General features: G+C 33.3%; 1 protein-coding gene across 1 annotated transcript in view; it reads left to right on the top strand.

Annotated features, from left to right (window-relative positions):
- The window catches only part of SGCZ (sarcoglycan zeta), a gene marked incomplete at both ends in the record, with an annotated part of 486,557 nt that overhangs the window by 198,283 nt on the left and 273,023 nt on the right, over nt 1–15,251 (top strand).

The raw sequence follows: 15,251 nt of genomic DNA on the forward strand, positions 1-15,251 counted from the left end.
CTTCTGTCTTCATTGGGTTCCATGATAAATTGTAGGGTTTTTTTAGTATCTGTAATGAAAATATGCACTGTTAATGTGTTTGGAAGTCAACTCTGAAGGCCAAATTTCATCCTCTATTCTGATGAGTTACAAGTGCGGCGGAGGTGCTGGAGCGTTGCCTGCTTAGATTAGAGATGAAATTTGGCCCAGAACATGATGGAAGATAATTTTGAATATCATTTAAGCAACAGCTGGGACTCAGCCTTTTCTGATTAAAATATAAAAACATAGGTTTGGTTTTCACCAAAGCCTACTGCAATATATTTCACTCCAGATCAATTCAGAATGGCAAGAACACCAAATGAAAATAGCCACAAAATATCTGTCAAGGGTGACTAACAAAAAATACAGAATCTGTTCTTCAGAATGGTGAAAGTTTATCGACTATGAGTATGGTATCTGAATAAAAGCATACACGTACTTACTTGGGAGCTCATTTCCCTAAGGTTCTGTCTGAAGTCCTTTGCATGGTGTATGCTTGCACAGAGAAACTGTATTTGAGCCTGTGTTTGTCTTGCTCCTTCTGCACCTACTGAAGCCAACCCTTGTACTCTGACTAGGATTTCTAAGTGCTGTGACAGTAGAATAGGTAATAGCATTCAGGTCATACTTGGAATTCTTAAAATACATTTTAATTATCCAAAACCAAAGCCATACCTAAATATTTTATATAAACCACATATATTTTCCTTAATGCTAAGCTGAAAAACAAAGAAGCAACAGGTAAAACCTAAACTGAGTAGGTATCCATAAAGAAAGCCAAAGAACACTTAGTCTCGGGAGTATGTAATTCTATGCAGATAGATGAGAACTCACACACTTACAATTTGGCAAATGGTCAGGAGACAAGAAAGACTAACACAAGAGCAGATATCATTGCTGCTGTTTCAGTCATATGTATCAAGCTCCAGATGTAAGCTGACGTGCATCAATTATTGAATGAGGTCAAAATGAGTATGTTCCTAGCACTCTTTCCCTTTTCTGTCTGATGTTTTTTCTAATTTTTCCAGATTTACTTTTGTTACTTTAAACAGGGTAAAGGGACTATTTCTTATTCACTATGATCTAAAATATTTAAAGGATATTACTTTATTCATGCATGTGTCTGCATTTTAAGTATGCTCTCCTGTATGCATTTGTCCTCAGAACACATTACTGTCTCATAGTGATTATTTTGTGTGTTATTTGCATAGACATTTTATACAGGTCCTCTTTAATACATGCTTCTGGGGAAAATACATATAGTGAGCCAAAAGAAATTTGGATATTTTTTTTTTTTATATAAACAGAAGTGAATTAGTCATTAAACCTTTGTCCTTATAAAATGCCATAATAGAAATTGCTCCGCAAACCTCACTTTATGGAACACAGGTACTTGCTTCTTCATTTTAGGTCTGGGTTATTTGAGGAGCTTGTCTCTAGTACTTAGCACATGAGTACTGAATGAGTACAGAGAAAGAAATGTTTTTAAATGCAAAAATTAGAAAATATCCTGATTATCATAATGAGTACAACTAAATAAAAGCAGTAGTGAAAAAAAAAATATCACACTTTCAGAGAGGCATATTGGTGATATCACATGCAGTATATTGCATGCTGCAAATGCAAAGCAGACTTTTATTTGCATCCTCATTATTTAAGGTGTGAATAATGTACATTGTCATTTCTTGGGTTGAGTGCAGTGATGTGCAGCTTGTTATCAAGCAGTATTCATTTTGCCTTAACTTGGTATTCCAAGTCCCTTCAACCAGCGGAGAATCTTTTTATTATTAATAAAGTGATCATTTTGTGCATCTTTGAAGGTCCCAGCTTTGCTATTTAATTATTTTCTAAGTAAAATACCCATTTAAAAAGATTATTAGATTAAGCAGAGACAGTTAGTAAAAGGTGTATGTTGTAGATTAAAAAAGTGAGTCAGATGTGAGTAGCGTTTAACCTGATGTTTTTTGGAAGCCACTAATCAAAAGGAAGGACTGTGAATTGTGGCATAACTTCAATAATGACAGCCCAAATATGTATCAAACTTACAATACAATCAATATTTTTTAGGGGTTCCTCTGAGATTGCTTCAGGAATAGGAAAACTTAATGAGCAGGCCATAGTCCTACAAAATTCCAGTGATGGACTGTCACTAGGGAATACAGGCTTATTTTTCATCAAAATTTATATAAAGGCATTTTCAGGTTGTTTTTTCTCCTGTCTCCATCCCACCCCCACATTCCTCCTATTGCACTGAACTTCCATCAGGACCAGGGATACCAGAAGAAATGTTGGTATAATTTTTTTTGTGCTGCTGCTTTGTTGATCTATGAGTCAGCAGAAAGGCATATGTCAAAATATACCCTTTACCCTAGAGAATGTTGCAGCCACATTACTAGTGAGATTAATCTTTTCCATATTAATTAAAGATTGGTAGTTCCTAGTACATTTGACATAGAAAATCAGTAAAATAAATGTTGGATCTTTTCAGCACATATTTGTTTTATTTTTTTATTGTGGAGCCGCCCTCCCTTCCTTGCTGTCTATGTTGAGAAGGTGATACACATCTGTGTACTTATCAGGGAGCATTTATTATTTTAGAACATTATGGAGTTGAGTGCCAGGTTTTACCAGATACTATTATAATCTTTCACATCCTGATGAGCCCATAAATAAGGCAGGAAAGAAGCTAAAATCAAATTCAAATTTTAATCTAGTCAGTGTTGTTAAGATGTGCAAAATAGTTTTTGTTCAGTAATGGGGGATAAATAGGGTATCTGTGTCCTGGTTGTGTATCTGCAGTAACCCGAGAATGGATATTGAAAACTCTTGAAACATAGAAGACTTGACTGTGGCATGAGATCAAGTGACAATTAATCCTGCTTTCACTTGTGGGTGGAATTGTCAGTATGGTTAGTGCTCTTTACCAGCACTAAAGACAAAAAAATGGATCTTCATTTGTGACCGGTGATACCACAAAGAGGGCTGATCTCTGAAGAGGTGGCATATAAAATTCAGTAGATCTGATGTTTAATGAAGGCATCTTTTTCCCAACTGATACACTGGCAGATAGCATGAAACCTCTGAAAGCATCACTTTTTTTATCTGGCATGACTATTAATGGATGTAATAATACTTTCTATTGAATAAAAGGCACAATTCATTTGGGTAGAATGTAAGTTGGAGGTCTTTTTCTGTGTAATGGTGATACACCACAAATATAAGTTACTGTTTTCTTTGCAGAATAACACATCTTGAAGAAACATAGCTAATCTCTGCATGGAAAAAACAGAACTGAAAAAGATCAATCAGATGAACGTATTTAAAGATGTATATTTAGAGATGGAAGTAAGGAGAAAAGCTGACTGTATTATAGCACATTGTTACAATGTGTGCATAAGGCTTTTTTTAGTCAGTTCATGCATAAAAAGAAGTCTAGTTATTGTAGCCCAAAATATAAGCTTACCCAAGAAGCAGGACTAAAATAGTCATGCAGTTTGTTTTGATCTGAGCTATTTAGTGGCACAGCAAGAATGCTAGCAGCTATTTTAGATTTATCTATAGTCTAGTCTAGTCACAATGTGATGATGACAGACATATACTATCTGAGATTACTACCTATTAACAGGGTATTTCCATAACAGATTGTTTCATCTTTAATTTATCAAAAGATAAAATCTCTTCTGCTAGGATTTTGGATCTCTATACTGGGTTTGGATTGAAGAAAAAGGAAACACATAAGTAAAATGAAAGCCTTTTGATGCTTTTTTTTTTTCATTTTTCCCTCTTCTTTCCTTCAAAAGTGTGCCTCAGTGCTTTATTGATCTGCCTTTAGTTGCGTTCTAGTGAAAATTTCTTTTGTGGTTCTTTAGTCATCTATGTGTTTACTTTTCTTTCAGTCTGAAGTTGTAAATTTCCAATAAAATAATCGTAAGCTAATTTTAAACGGGATTTATGCAACAGTTGGTAGTTGGAGATGCCAAAGAAAATTGAGCTGTAATCCTAGAGGAGACAGTGGAACGTGAAGGGAATTATGTTTAAGTGGGTCACAAGGGGAGAGCTGACTGTGGTCACTGCAGCAGAGGTATAGTATGTCTACTCAGGACTGCTGAAAAGAGCGAGAGAACCAAATCTAAGGTACTTCCGTTACCTCCAAATAAGTTAGAAAAACAAATACATTTTCATGATGTGGCACTACTATGAATTATCTGCAGATTAGAATAGTCACCAGTAGACTGTGAAATACCATATTTTACAAAATGATAGCACTGAAGACTTGTGAGCACAGTTTCTTAGAGGAGGACTTCCCAAAGGAAATTCTGGCTGCACTGAAATGGAAATAGTGTCTCATTTGGGACTGATTTCTGGAAAACTAATGTCTTTAAAAGTATATATTACTATGATACTGTTGGAGGAGTAGAAATTCCTGAGTTAATTTCTATATAGAGATATTCTTTCTCAATCTCGTATAGTTTCTGATCTCCTGTTATACAAGACTATTTGTTCATTGTTTCCAATAATTTATTTTCATTTTGTTTGCTTTAATTCTCTTCTAAATTATCTTCTAATAATGTATTGTTCCCAACTTTGACTAGCCTTGATCCAACCTGCTACTACACAACACATAATGATAACAATATTAGTCTTGTATTAAATTACCAGGTCTTTTTTTGTATTTACCTTTGTATTTTTCATGGTTTTACAATAACAGGCAATTCTACAACACCATGGTCACCTTCACTGTCATATTTAGCACTATTAATAACATTTGGTGAAGTGATTGTAAAACATACTCAAATAGTTTGCAGCATGGAGGTTATTTGAAGAAATACTGATTTTTGATCAGCATGAAATCTTAGTAAAGGAGTGGAAACATCATTAATAAGCATTATAGGAGGATTTCCTAAGTAGTTCAAAATGTGTCAATTAGCAATTCCTGTTATCCCAGAAAACTAAGAACTTTGGAATGTACTGCTTCTAATTAGAAATAAGCCTAATCTTCCAGGCTAAACTCATTATTTTTCCTATGGAAAAACTGTGGTGTTCCTTATTTTGACTGTTTTAATCAGGAGTCTTCAATTCAGCTGAAATCTTGAGTTTAATGTGTTGGTTTAAATAATTCAAATATGAGAGATTTGTTATGTGTAATTTCAATCAAACTCTTGAATGTCATGTTTTATCGTGGTTTCAGTGTCTAGAGCCTCTGAATCAAAACTGTCAAAATTCTTCTTCTAAGGTCCAGGAAACCAAATTCTAATTGATTTTTGTACTTTATGTTTGAATTTTTAAGTAAATGAAGTAAAGGCATTACTTTACCGTAATATAATTGAGTTTTACAAGAAATATTCAGAGAACTTTCTGCACTAAACTTTGTGCCAATCTTTAGCCAGTCCTTCAGAAAAAATCAACAATTGATTTGGCAGCTTTTGTGAAGATTAATGTGGTCATAAGACTACTTGATGTATTAATGGGGATGATTAATGGGGTCATAAGACTAAAGAAAGAAGGGAATTTAAAAGTGACCAGAAAGTTTACAAAGTGATTGCTTCCAGGAAAAGTGAAATACTGCTTAAGATCTTGTATGCATTTGTGTTCAGTGTATATCTTCATGCACACTTACACTTGCAGTGTTGTCTTAAATTTGTGATCGCTTGCAGATTCCTAATTTGTTAAATCTTTCTCTTGTTTTGCTTCAGATTTTTCTGTGGTTGGAGGGAGTATTTTTCCATGACTAGATAATACTAGCTGAGTGCTCCTCTGATGAAATGTAAATTCTTAAACCCATTTTGAAATATTAGCTTCATCTTAGACCATAGGTGCTAGAGGGAAAGCAGAAAGATGTACTTGTTAGTATAAGTTAGGATCATTCCTGCTTAGGATTTCGAGACAAGGGAAATTAGAATATTCAGATATGCTTCAGAAAAAACACAATTCAAAAATACTATTTTTACCTCATAACTTTTGATCTGTTGCCCTGTATAATGTGACTTGCCTACAATGCCTTTTCTTTCAGCTATCTCCCAACATTTTTGGATGTCATCTGTTTCCACAGGGAGATGAGATGGACAAAGAATTTTTTAAAATATCTAGCTTTTTTTTTTAATAAAAAGCAATTGCTGATACATGTTTTGAAGTATTGCAGTTGCTGTCTAGGAAAATCTATGGTTATGGCTGTATTAGCTACTCCTTGTTTGTGTCCTCCTGAAGAGCAGGGAAGTGGCTTCATGCAACCTGCCTTCCTTCTCATTTCGTCATCTCCTGGCTTGGCATTCATCCAAATGTCATTAATCGTTAAAAAATTTAATTTCTATAGAAGTGTAAAACACTGTGATTTAATATGAAACTTATTTAAGGTACTGGAGGATTAGGAAACTTCTAAGAGGTAATGCATAGATTTCACTAATTCAGGGCAATTTTATAAACGAAGTGCCACTGTGAAAGTACAAATCAATTACACAATTTGAATGAAATGACCACTCTAATGCATGAAATTCAGAGAAGGAACATAAACATATATTAATTACTTTTGAGAGATGTGAATTTTCTTTCTTTTTTTGATCTTAAGTAGTAACTTAAATTTTAGTAGGAAACTCATCATAGAAGACCAGGGAAAGACTATTGGAAATATAAATCAGGATGGCCATAAGATGTTAATAATTAGTACTGAATCTCAAAAGATGTGGCTCAAATAATACATTTGATTTGCTTTTCCTGTGTTCATGCTACTGCTTTGAATATGACACACAAGTAGCTGGAAATTTAAAGTGATTTTATAAATCTATTTATAAACTTAAAATGGCTTGCAGGTATCAGTCAACCTCAGATGTCAGTGAACATGGATAAAACATCCATCAATTAGGAAGCAACCTAGATTAAATGTAGCATATTTTGACAATTTTTGTGATTCTTAAGTTCTCAGATTTGCACAGATGTATGAACTGTGAGAGTGAAACACTAAATGTTCACCGTATACATAGAAGCCCTTTCTATCAAAAAAGATGCGTTTTGAACGCAAATGTTATCCGAGATGCCTATGACTAAAAGTTAAGAAGAAATTAGAACTGTTCTCTTTTCCAAGTCACTTCTCTCTTTCGTTTGACAGCACTTTGTGTATAATGTTTTACCATTTTTTTTTTTCTGTATACTCATTGTTAGCACTTTTTCTCACTGGAAGTTGCCTTCTTTTGTTCATGTAATGTATACGTGATCACCATTATCCTAGTATCTTAGAATCATAGTTTGTAAAGTATTAATCTTTGTTAGAGTCCTCTTCTGCAAGAAAATACGATAGTTTCCATTAGCAATATGCCTGGGTTTTCAACACAATCTATATATTTTTCACATTTGTGTTTTTTAAATATTTATATAACTTACAGAGAGAATCCCCAATATATAGGGAAATGAAAAGGCTGAAATGAAACCCAAAAATCTGGTCTTAACAGTGTGTCCTTGGTTTCTTAAGCTTCTTTTTTCTCCTCTCTCATAAATATTCTGAAATACTATAAATATGTCTTGATGTACTGATCTAAAGTAATGTCAAAAAATACACAAACCAGATGTTGCTTCAGAAAAGTGTATATTTACCATCAGCCACTTTGGTCATGTCTTGTAAGTTACCTGACACTGTATTTGAAATAGCTTGTACCCTGCAGTATTTTCAGGTGACATGCTCATTACAAGAACCAAGTGATGCATCTTTCCTTGGGTCCTGTTTGTGCAAACATTCTAATTCTTTCGTTTACCATGCAGCACAAGTAGTTTACACAATAGGTGAAATGTGCAATTCATTGCAATGACTATAAATATGATAAAAAAAGAAGGAAATTTTAAATAATTAGTACTGTTAATGTGTTTATCTCAGGTAGCTGCCTTTTCTTAATCAGGAAGAAAAATGGTAACTAAAGCAAGGGGAATAGACATATGAAGAACATAAATACCAATCAGATGTAGTAAATTTGCAGTTTTGCAAAATAAATGAAATAGAATCAAGCAACTGAGTCCTCCTGCTGCTTGGCCCATGAATTAAGTGCTAATTTTTTTCTTATATTTTCTTAGGATTCATATGTTGTGTGTTATGTTGGTTCTATAATCACGTAGGACAAACTTCCTTTGGCATTGCCGTGGCCAGGATAAAGCAGACCTTTTCTGAACTGAAAACTATACTATTTACAATTACTTTTCAGCGACATTATTGTAGTTCAAGGCTCACCACATTAACATTCTCTCTTCAGTTAAAGATTTCATTAAATATGGCTTATGGAACACCATGTATCCTAAGTATCACTGCACTTTCATACTTCCATGCTGAGCTCTAGAGTGGAGAGCTCAGTAATGTAAACATCACGTTTAATCAAAGCTTGTTGGATTAGATTAAAACTGAACAGATAATTTCAAAACAGGTTTACCAAATGCTATTTATTACATTAGGGAAGGGCTAGGTTATATTTTGACTTTGGGTCTAAACCTGTACTCCAGTCCAAACTCCCATCTGAACTCCCAGTCTCCTATCCAAACAGTTTGGTCACAAGTTCATGTTCGCCTATACAGCAAGATATTCATTTATGATCCTGATGGATTTAAAAAAATAACTAGGTCAGGAGTCTTAATGGATTGTTTAAGGTAAAATAAAACAAGGGGTTTATGTAGTAAATTAAACTTTAAGTTCAAAATCCATAAATTTTAAAGCCTCTGAAATTTTGGGCATAAGTGTTAGTTTTGTTTAGCTTTGTGGGTTTCTAATTGTTTGGGAATAAATTAACAGATTTCTGATTTCTAAACAGCAGTAAAAAAAATCAAATAATTTATTTGTCTTAGAAATGAGTTATTTGAAGCTCTTTATGTATAAATTTATCCATTCATTATTTTACAAAGAATAGCAGCTAGGAAAGATGTAACAAATAAGACCATGTCATTTTATGAAATTTTTTAAAATTTCATGTTGAATTATCTGATAAGCTGTGACAGTGAGATACTAATAAAGATAGGATGCCCTATTTTGGGGGTCATAGTTGTAATTTTCATAGAAAGAGCTTGTCTTTATGTGAATGTATGTATTTCAAATAAATAACTAATCAGGGAAACATCTGTACTCAGCCTGAGCTGCACAGTGAAAATACAAAGTAATAACTGGTAAGAAAGACTGTAGAAACTGATGATACAATACCATTGGTACTGGTTTCTGGAAGTGGGTGAGATCTGAATCAAATCACTTTTTGAAAATGGATCTTTAATAGCAGAACATTAACGCAGTTCAGTGCTTGCTCAGATGGCTGTTGTTTGGCATACTGTAGTTAAAAATCTGTATAGCAGCAGAACAAGAAGGTTGGTGAAATCATGGGAGCACTGAAGTCAGTAAGGAATGTGCCACTGACTATATGATATAATTGGAATTAGCATTTCTAGATCATAGACTCATAGAATCATTTAGGGTTGAAAAGGCCCTTAAAATCAAGTCAAACTGTAAAACTAGAGATTAGAGAGATCTCTCTTCATTTTTATTGTCTCTTTTTTTAATATGCCCAAAATGGTCACCAAGAAATTCCACATAAATGTGCTGATTATAGAGGAAACAACAGATTTATTCTGTGCCCAGTATGCTCAGAAGCTCTAAGATAAAAACACTACTGTTTTACGTTTCAAAATACAACTGCCTCCTTATCCAAAAGCACAATTTTGACAACCTATGAAAAGTGGCTGAAGACAGGCAGAGCTGTACTACAGGACAAAAGGCAGGTTTTTTTCTTCCTTCTTTATTGCAAACTCTCCTTCAGCGATCTGTCTTCTAGTTTGTGAGGGCTTTACTAAGATTTTTTTTTTTTATGAAATACACTTACATTTGCACATTTCAATACATTTAAGATTTCAACTGAGTCACTAGTACTTAGTCCCTAAAAAAAGTTCTTACTCAGTTTTCTGCATTTATGGAGAAAATACTCAAGTCAGGAAAGTGTGACAGTGATTACACAGTTTAATGCTACAGATAAGAGCAGGTGCAGCTGTAAATAGTCCCTTGTTAACAATTTATTTAAATATTATAACAAATTTTTGTAGGGCAAACTACTCCCACTGGAAAGGAGGAGATACTTGGGAAAAAAAAAATGAATAAACTTGGAATTTAATTATATCAACAATATCAAAGACACTGTGTCAGAAAAATTAAAATATATTGGCCTTTTCTGTAAGAATAACTATGATGAGAAAAATGAAATGTTACTAGAAATGTTTTTCATGCAGCATGAACATAAAATACACCTTTCAACAGTGTTCACTGTGTCATGAAGAAATCAAATAGAGTTAAAATGATGGACCAAAGATAATTTTTAAATATAAAAACACAGACTAAAAGCATGCAAGTCTAAATGTGAAAAATTGCTTCTTAGTGGGAAATGCGTACATAATAGAAAAGATGCAGTTAGTGTAATATGAAGGTGGTAGTGGGTTTTCTTTGGTTTGTTAGAAAGTATTGTAATTTATTGCTTGGAATTAGATACAACTAGGTATGTAGAAAAAGGAAATATTTCCTTTTTTCTTTAGTGAAGTTCATTTTATACAATTTAATTTTGCAGTTAGTCAAAAACTAGGCAGGTACTGGAATGTCCTCTTGTTGAGGATTCAATAATAGTAGGTAAGTCTTTAGAATCTTACTACTGAAAATAAAGCTGAATGCATATGAGTGATATAGTTGTTAGTAAAGCAGAGTTTTGTTTTGTTTTTTTTTCAAAAGATGACTAATGAAAGTTGTAAAGAGTGAAAACCATTCGATTATATAACTGATGCAGGTAAAAATAAGAGGTAGAAGAAAAATAAAGTTGAAAAAGATCTTGTGAAAAAAGCTTGCATTTATAGAGAAAATAATTTTATAATAGTTCTAGGGAGGGCAGAATTTGAGAGACAGCTAGAGATTTGTGAATAGATTAGAGTAAACCAAAAAGTTTTTTGAGGCAGTATTGAACCCCTACTTTCCTTTGACTTTTACAATATAAATGAAACCTTCAGAGCCTCCAAAGGAAAAACAAAACAAAACAAAAACATGTGTCTGTTCTGTGAGGATGAAATTGGGGCATTTACAAGGGACCAGTAATTATAAAAATGGAAGTTTTATCTTTAAACGGAAGCAGTTACTTTAACTGAACTGATTTCAAATAACTAAATTTAGAGACACTGAAGTTCTTAGTATGATCAAACTTCAATTGCTCATGTTAACGAGTGTTTGTAAAGGTGATCCTTGCAATTAAGGTTTCCTAAACTTCTGGAAAAAATCTGCTTGGATATAGTAACTGGTTGCTGCAGCTTTCCATAGCATATTAACGTCTTATTTAGGTTAAGTTTTGGGGAATTCGTCTTTCCCAGCAATACATGCCACGTAAGTTGGAGTTCTTTTTTTTTAAGTGTAGGAGTCTTACATAAGTAGCATGGAGAGGAACAAGAAACTACATTAATAACACTATTCAGAATGTCACCATATGTCTGCCCTACAGACAAAACACTTCTAAATCCTGCTACATTTAAAATTCTTTCTCCTGTTCCTTCCCCCAAAAATGTTTAACAAAAATTCCATCTTTTACTGTTTTAAGAGCTTCATTAAAAGCCATGATTATTTCACTTGCATGTTATGTTGTCCCTTCCACCATGTAATAATAGGCTGCTAATGTTTTCTTCACAGTAAATAATTAATTTTTAATCATTCCACAGATTTCCCTACTCTCCACCTTTTTCTGCTGTGTCTCATTTAATCATGCAACAGATGCATTCAATGTGAAATACTGTTTAGTATCATTTAGTCATCAATCTATATACTTCTTCTTACTGTTAAATTGTGTTCCTCCTTCACATTCCAATAATACCAGTTGGATGCCTCAAAATCAGTTTGCGAGGGTTTTGTTTTTGTTATTGTTTTGGGGGGGGTTATTAATTATTTTTCCAGCATACAGAATGCTTATTTATTTCATTCCAATTCTAGTTCTAGATTCAAAAGTTTGTTTATCTCATTTTTTTGAAATACATGAAATAATAAGTAATTAAATACCTTGTGTGTCCCAGTACATTGTGCCTTTTTTATTGTTGTCAGTTTGCAAGTTCTTCAGAATATACAGATTTTGTTTTACACTGCTTTAAGTGTACTTTCAGTCAGTTGTAGTCAACATAATAATGGACATCAATTTTCTACCACTAAGATTAGACTAGAAATAGTTTGGTCTTGTAAAGAGCAGGGAGAAGTAATAGGTGGCTGGGAGCACGTGTAAGACACAGAGGTCTGTGGAATCGAAAGCTGTTTCCTGCTTTGAAAAATCAGTAATTGCCTTAATGGGTAGATGGAAAATTAGGGCTGACTCAGTGGGGAAGAAAAGGTGCTCAAGTGGGTGAGAAGTTATAAATAATGAAGTAGAACAGGTATGGAATTGCTTTTTGATGGGGCAAGGGAAGAAATTTTGTGGAAATGTTTCTATATGCTCTTTTTTTTTTTTTCCTTTACTTCAAGATACAACCTTTTTGCATATAAAACCACTTCTTACAATGCTCTAATGGCTGGATACATTGCCATCCAGTGCAAGTGCTTTGTCAATGGTAGTCACAAGTTTGTGAGTGGTAAAATATAGTGCTTCTTCACCCTATTGCCCTTCCTACTGGTTTTGTGGAACAAGGTACTAAACCCTTATTACGTTATGAATCCCTTTCAGGTGGCTGAAAAAAAGCTGAATTTGATAGAAATGTGTTCCTGCTTACAGCGAAAGAAGAAAATACAATATTTTTGTCATTGACAAAGACCATGAGTTTCCCAACATTGAAATTGCAGTAGGTGCAAAGTGTCTAAGAAACCAAAGGTAGAAACTGAAACTAGACTCAAATCTGAAATAGAATTTAAGTCTCATAAGCAATGTATATCGCTTCATATAAGTGATGGAGGTGTATGTGTGGGAGAAATGCCTATTCCAGGTCCGTACTAAATGGAAGCATTATTGAATTTGTACTTTAAGGTTTTAATCATTCGTTGTGAGAATGGAACAAACTTTACATTTTGTAGTTAGGACCAATACCGTTCACAGAGGTGGGAAACACCAAACATACAATGAGAGGACCTGATAATCTTGGGTTGGGGGTATAAGCGGAGGTGGGGGTTTAGGAGTATTGTGCCCACTCCTCCCCATGTTGGCATAATAGTAATATGGTGACATAAACCCACATATTTTTGCTAAACTTCACAGAATGAGAATTTATAAGGACATAAAAAATCAGCTTTTCACTTCTTCAATTTAATAGCCATATTTACTGGTTTTCACCCTCAATAAATAGTTTCACTGAATGCAATTTGCTTTTTTGAATACTTTTTGTAGGTAGACTGCAAGTCAGTTGGTGAAAGTGAATGCTGTAAATTTTGTCTCTATTCCTAAAGTTACATCAAACGGTAGCTTCCTTATGGAAATTTATGAAAATCCTGGGAAAAACCCAAATAATCTTTAATTACTTCATCAGTCTGAGATTTGCAGGCTGCCATATACATTATTTATCTATGTTTAAATGCCATTCATTTTATGCTGTTCATTGAAAATCTGCGTAGAAGGATTCTATGGTTTATATAATTTTAAGTTGTCATACATTTATCCAATTTTGTTATTCCATTTTCTGATGGAAACAGGTATGGGATCACTATAAAATGGTATCTTTCATCTAGATGAAAACACGTTTGATTCTGTGAATAACACTGCAGATCCCAGCTAGCAATTTCTCAGTAGATTTTCTAGCATTTTATTAAGGAGATAAATATTTTCTGTATGGAAAAATTGAAAGCTTGAAGTGAAGGTATGTTTAAGATTATTCAGTTAACCTCTGGAATTTAGAGCCCCTGTGTCTAAGTCCAATTAACTGGACTGCAAATACATCCAGAAAATGTATTCACAAGTAGTTTTGTATATTTGCATGCATTTTTAATTGCATAAATATATGCCTAACTTTTTAAAATACTTTGCAATTAGATGTTATCTATTGTTACAGACTTTGCTAGAAGACTTGTTAATAATATTGAAAGAAATAACTTTAATGCTATGATCTAAAATTTCTAAAAAGTACTTAAGCAATTAACTCGCAGTAATATTCAACTCAGCAGCAGAAAGGGTGAGGTTTTCAGAATGCCAGTAAATTTGAAGAAAGCTGATGTTTTTCAGGTGCTTCAAGTGCTGTTTTGTTGAAATAGTTTAGTGATATAAGGAAACACAGAAAAAGGAATATTTTTCACACTGTTATTCCTGTCAGAATAAAGACCTAGCTCTCCAACTGTACAAGTCTTTGCATGAGCAGTGCTGAAGCTATGAACAGCAAGGATATAAAAAAACCCCCCACTTTCCAAAAGAAAAAAAAAAGGTGCAAACATGTTTTGTGTCCTCAAGCTCATTTATATAACCTTACATTGTTACCTTTTTGCTCATTAGTGCCAATCTGGCAGCTTCTGATAGCCTTTTCATTTAAACAATCACAGATTTTATAGCTCAAATAAAGCCAGCGGTAGGTGATGATACCTAACTATTACTGTTGCTAAATTTAAAATGTTCACTTAACTACAGTGGATTTTATTTTAAATCTGATATCCTTGAAATAAGTCTTGTTGTATTTTTATATTTTTTCCCCTTACAAACTTGTAGTCTCCAAGGAAATGTCAAACTTTTTTTTCTCTCTCCCCGCCGCCCCCGAAGTAGAATTAATAGATGTTTTTAACCAAAGAGTTTTTTTAATTTAGCTATCACTTTGTAACTAGACTGTTGCAAAAAGGCTCTTGGAAATTGTGAGCAACATTTCCTGACCAGTACTCTGTCACCAAAACTAGTTTATTTAAATCATGTAACTTCTAAATATCTAGAATATATTTGGAGTTTCCTCTATTTCATATTTAAAAAGAAAGGTTGAATTTTTTTTTGCTTCCTCAGTTTCTCCTGTTTTGTCACTTATGCAATATAATACTTTTTCAGGATTTTTATACTTCATTGTGATGCTCTAAAAATTCTGTAACTTTTGTGTTTGGAAGTGTTGTTGACAAAATATATTTTTAAATATTTAAATATATTTTTAAATGTTAATAGTAAAAGACAAAATTCAAAATATATGGAAGAGTTAAATGAAAGAGAGAAATAATGTCAAGAATTAGACATTCCACCATGCAACTTTGTTGTTGTTGTTTTGGTTTTTTTTAGCAAATAGAAAAAATTTAAAGATTTGTGGGATTAAAAAGAAAACTTCAGAATTAG

The sequence above is a fragment of the Platalea leucorodia genome (assembly GCF_965183815.1).
Source record: "Platalea leucorodia genome assembly, chromosome: 6".
In the NCBI taxonomy this organism is placed as follows: Eukaryota; Metazoa; Chordata; class Aves; order Pelecaniformes; family Threskiornithidae; genus Platalea; species Platalea leucorodia.